Genomic DNA, 5445 nt, shown 5'->3' with positions numbered 1-5445 from the left:
CCCTGCAAGAGGCCGTGCTTTGTGTTACTGGGCTAGATGTAACCGGGCTGTGAACCCTTCGGCCTTTCTTGTGGACAGCGTTCGGTTGGGAACATGAGATACACCTGGACACCAGAGTAAATACGTTTGTTTAGTCCCACACCGAAAGAATAACGAGATTGGCTCGGTAAAGATGAGTATATAGCTAGAGGGTAGGGCGACCTTTAAACATACTGACATGGACCGGGTCCATTGAACGATAAAGAAGGCTCATGGCCTAGATCAATGGTTCACATTGCATGTAGTGAGTCCGTTGATCTACCATCTCCTTCGGGAGAGTGGACGTCATAATTTATGATAGAGGGGGTACGCGTCTGCGCAGCCCTGCCAAATTATGAAATTAAATTTTATTGGCCAACTAAAAGAAATATTGTGTTAACCTTTATTCTTTAAAACTCTGATCATATTAATTATTATTTATAACAGATAAAAGACGGCAGCAAAGAAGTACAGAGTATTTGAAGATGTCATCTCCTAGGCAAGATTTGGCTTCATGCTTATGCCTAGACGAACAAGCAAGTAGATTGAAGATTTATGCCAAAGAAAATCAAAATTTTGACTAGTCTGTGCCAAAATTTTGACTGGTCTGTGCATGAGATTGAGGGGTAAAAAGCAAGCCGCTAGATTAGTAGCTTTCGACCATAATGAGAAGCAATTTTTGTTAGACAACGAAGGAACATGGTGGCCCAGTCAGTGAAAATCTCAGCCTGTTTGTAGATTACTACCATTCGCACCAGAAATTTACGCCCTACTTGGTGAGTTCAGAGGCTTAGAGATCTGTGGTCATACAAAAGACTAGTAGACAGACATGTGCAGGTAGCAGCAAAGTTTCAGCATGTTTGATTCATGAGAACCCATCCAAAAAATTACCAGAGTCCAGAGCGAAGGCAACGTTTCATAAATAAGAGTGGCCAGCATTGGCAGATTTACACCCTGTTCGGAGTACCTCTGCTCCACAGCTCCAATCCCAGAGCAGGTGGAGTCACAGTCGATAACGTGGAGCACTTGTTTTCTGGCTCCGCAACTCCTGGTATTTCGAGGAGCTGGTGGGATTCCGAACAGGGCTTTATCACGAGTGAACTGTTGTGAGTTGGATGGTGACGCAATAGAAGATGTTAGCTCTACTGATGCATCACAAGTCTCAAAAAGTTTCGCTGACTGGGCCACCATATTTCAACAATTTTTCACTGAGTGATACAGAAAATATTTGAGCCGAACCTTGGTCATGTGTCCCTGGTGCTTTAGGAGCTCCATGTAAAGTTTACCTTTTTCCGAGCATCATTACTTGCTAAGTAAATCTGTGCTTTGTGCATATGAACGGTGTGGTTACTCTATGTCATGACACAATGGCATGTCTATTCTATAAATAATGATATATTTTGTTTGCTGGTGTTTGTGACTTACAAATCACGCTGCGAAGGATCTTCTGTGCCCATCAACATCACGTGTTCAATGAAATACTCCATTGGACATGAGTGGTGTCCACAACACCCAACTCGTCAGTCTGAGCAAGGCTAAAGAAATCACGTTCCTACTGAAACATGGAACTAAAGCGGATGTGCGTATCCCGATGACTTACAAACCTAGGCAACAAATATACATGTGTTGCAAACTCTGTTGCCTCAAGGTATGGATGACGTATGTTCATAGTCTCTAGATGAACGAGAATTTGAAGGCTATGCAACTGCATACATACACTTATAGTTTGCCCATTATGAGTGTGATGGCACCTCACTACTTCCCTTTTTATCGGCTGGTGAGACTATGTGTGTCTTCAATTTCAGCACATGTGATCCTTCCTTGTCAACTAGAAGTGGTTGCATTGTACGTAGATCGTGAGCATTGATGTTCTTTCGAAAGACATTTAGGGGTCTACTTCATCACCCCCCCCCCCCCCTGTTGATGTCTTAGCCACATTAGCAAGGCCTACAAATCCATAACACAATGGGGAGCCTAGCGGCAGCAAAAGCTAGGGTTCCCATGTGTCACTCGTGGAAGCGTGCAAGGGGGCGAGGGGCACAGATTATCCAAAAGTTTATAATGGCTATGGCACATCATTGTCGGTTTTGTGATCATGGCATAGTGTTGTTGTGAATTGTCTGTCCAAACAATAGGTGAAGAGTAGGAAATGTATTCATACTAACTTTGGTGATCATCTTCAAACTTTGACCGAAAGAAGTACCATAAAAATTGCTTCTTATGAAATTTTTCGGTTCAGAGGATTGTAGGCCTTAATAGTTAGACCACACCTTCCAGGATGAGACCAAGACACCAAGTCATCCTTTGATGAAGAGGATGGTTCACAGTCCTAAGTATGTGTTTGAGCATCGTGCTTTGTCATGCCGACAATGTTTCTTCCAGAAGTGCTTGTGTGAAAATTTGTCGCGCCGAAATATCTATAGGTAGGAGATATATATTCACAATGTTCTATCTATAAGTTATATTTTTTTATCATGGAATCAGAGGAGGAAATAAACTTGAAATTGTATGTGGCAGTCACACATAGTAACCACTTATTCGCAAAAAACACATATAATAAGGGCACCTGCAACGGTGACCCCCAAATTTCCTCCCCATCCATCTACGGCAGGGGGACTAGTCCACGAACACAGATGCGGGAGGCGGCCTTACAATGCCGCCTACATATATTTCAAACAATCTTTGAACTAAACGGACAAAATACATGCAAAAACGGCGGATTTCATCAAACATCACGACATTCATACAAACACAGTGGATTTTCATTAGATTTTAAACATCGTGGCCCAGGTTTTTGGGGCCTCAAAAAATTTATGCAGTAGTAGGCTTCATTAGCGATAGCTGGGCCAATTGTTCTCTGCTCATGCTGGCCGCTACTGACTATTGTCCTGGGTCTCCTGGTGCGCCTACGTCTGCTTCCGATTGTGACGCCTCCTCTTCGCTTCTCACGCCTCAGCGTACACATACAACGGCCATCGATCGACGGACAAACATTCAGCCATGGAAAAAATAGCGATCGAGACCCAGGGATCGAAGCGTCCCTTCTCCCATTCGTTTATTCATGCGGCGGCTAGGGCCAGGGTCCCATCGAGGCAGCGAGCCAGCGACGCAGACAGGAGCATAAGGCAGGAACAGGGAATCTAGGGAAAGTTCGTTGTTTGCACCCTCTCCAATTTCTCAAGCGTCGCTGCGTCGATAGCCCGTGATTCCCTGACCCTGAGCCCTTGGACTTGGTTGTGAGTTTCAATTTCGATCGTGTTCCCCTATATAGTTTCACTGAAACTTTGTAGCTATTTTATTATTTTCATCAATTAGGAGTCTAGCATTGCAAGATCCGAGTCATGTCTTCGTTTAGAAAACATGAATCTGGTTACCGAAACCGTATGTTGAGTTGACGTTTCTTCAAAATTTCATTCCAAAATAAAATATTGGGACCGTTGAAATTTTAAAGTTCTTAAAGTAGCAGATTGTTCTCCCAATGTAAGTATTACATATAGATTTCTTTTGACCATCCCTGTGACTATTGCATGAGCGAAACAGAGCTTTTCGAAAATTGAAGCTATTGAAGTCTTATATGTCAATATGTCTACTACCATGACAAGACTTACTGATTTGGCCGCAATAGCACTTGACAGTGAAGTATTGGAGTGGATTGATCATGAGGATATCATTGTAGATTTTATTTCAAGGAACACTAAAAGAATGATGTTATTTATGAAGACTTCACAACCAAGAATATATACGATTCTTGATATTTCTCGTCGCTATGTAAGATATTATGATCTTTACATTATTGTATTGTTATATTTATGTAGTCTATTTAGCGAGGTAGGGCCCATTTTAGAGTTTGGCGCATGGCCTCGTATTTTGTCAGCCCGGCCCTGCTCTGCGTCAAAGTTGGGGTTTGCAGTGGCCATGGCTGCCACGGCTTCCTTGCTCGGGTGCTCACTGTTGATCTGGCCCTCCGCCAGCCAGTGCTGCTCCTATGCCTGCTCGAAGGCCGACATAGGCACCGACACATACTTCTCCTCCACCATGGAAGCATTATAGTCTGCATGCGCCTGCTCCATGGTGGCGCATGCTTCGGTGGTGTCGTCGGAGCCCATCTCCATCGCGGGCTCATTCTCGTCATCAGGTGAGCTGGCAGGCAATCCGCCTGGCATGGCGGCTCTGCCAGGTGGCCGCAAGGGCAGCCACCTCGTGCTTCATCTTCGTGAAAAGGCTTTTCCATAGAGCTTTGCCGCCTGTAATCCAGTGGCGGAGCTTGGCCCAGAAAACTGGGCGGGCCGACAGTAGGAAAGAACTATTGGGATGGTGTTTCATGACCCAAAAGTAAGTATACACTACAGAAAAATCGAATGGGCTGGGCGGGCCACGGCCCATTCGGCCTTGCTGTAGCTCCGCCACTGCTGTAATCATTGCGGATGTGGTGCAAGGGGGGAGGATCTGTGTTGGGGCATGGAGTTTGTCGGTGTGGCCGCCTTCAAATAGCGGATTTCGGTGAGGCCAGGCATTCAGGTATGTCGAGCCAGTGTGAATTATTTTGGCCAGAAAGAATTGTAGGAAACTTCAAAGAGCTTCCATACGTAATATTTCCATATACTTTTCATGAAATATTTGCTTCCAAAGGACCATAAATCTTTGTTCGCGTGTTATACTTGGTCCTGTTGACCATGTTTCTTTTGGAAGTGTGTCTGATGAAATTTTGTCAGGCCTAGGTATGGGATGTATTTTTATAATGTCCCACCTAATTATACAGGAATATTTTTCATGGAATTGGAAGAGGAGATGAACATGACAGTGTATGTGGTAGTCACACATAGTAATCACTTCTCGATTGCACATGGAAAATTGTTCTGAGCTTAGTTACTGATACGCCGCGTACAACACGCATACGCATACAATTAATAGGCCATGTACATACTCGTATACGGGTCATGCTACTGGCCGGATGTCAAAGGAGCTGGAACCTGCTGCCTGCTCTTGCAATAAATATTTTGATCCGATCAGAATTGTATCCACCAAGCAGACACACATGGGCGGCGATCGATCACTAGTAAAGTCCACCGTGAACGTTAAGTTCCCCAGAGCGTCCGGAAAACCCCTGCACAAGCAGCAAGTCGACGGTTAGCCATTCCTCTTCAGTTCAGAGCACGAGAAACCGAAGTCGACTAACGGCGTACCTTGTGTTAATGGTCTAGTTGTAACTGGGCCCTTCAATCCTTCGGCCTTTCTTCCAAGCAAATACATAATACTGGCTAGCGTTCCGTTGAGAACTTGAGATACACCTGGAGTCCGGAGTTTCTCTCAGAAAAAAAAACCTGGAGTCCGGAGTAATTACGTTTGCTTTAGTCCCACACGGAAAGATTAACAGGATTGGCTCTGCATAGATGAGTATATAGCTAGAGGGTAGGGCGACCTTTGAAG

The 5445-nt window shown here is 44.6% G+C and overlaps 1 non-coding gene across 1 annotated transcript; it reads left to right on the top strand.

Moving 5' to 3' along the window:
• Positions 1-209: 209 nt before the first annotated feature.
• On the top strand, positions 210-368 carry LOC119282845. The gene has a single exon (XR_005138890.1). It is a non-coding gene; the product is annotated as a U1 spliceosomal RNA (small nuclear RNA).
• Positions 369-5445: the final 5077 nt, after the last annotated feature.

The sequence above is a fragment of the Triticum dicoccoides genome, chromosome 3B (assembly GCF_002162155.2).
Source record: "Triticum dicoccoides isolate Atlit2015 ecotype Zavitan chromosome 3B, WEW_v2.0, whole genome shotgun sequence".
NCBI classification, from domain to species: Eukaryota; Viridiplantae; Streptophyta; class Magnoliopsida; order Poales; family Poaceae; genus Triticum; species Triticum dicoccoides.
The sequence above is the reverse complement of the archived record's forward strand: the minus strand, read 5'-3'. Positions and strand labels throughout refer to the sequence as shown.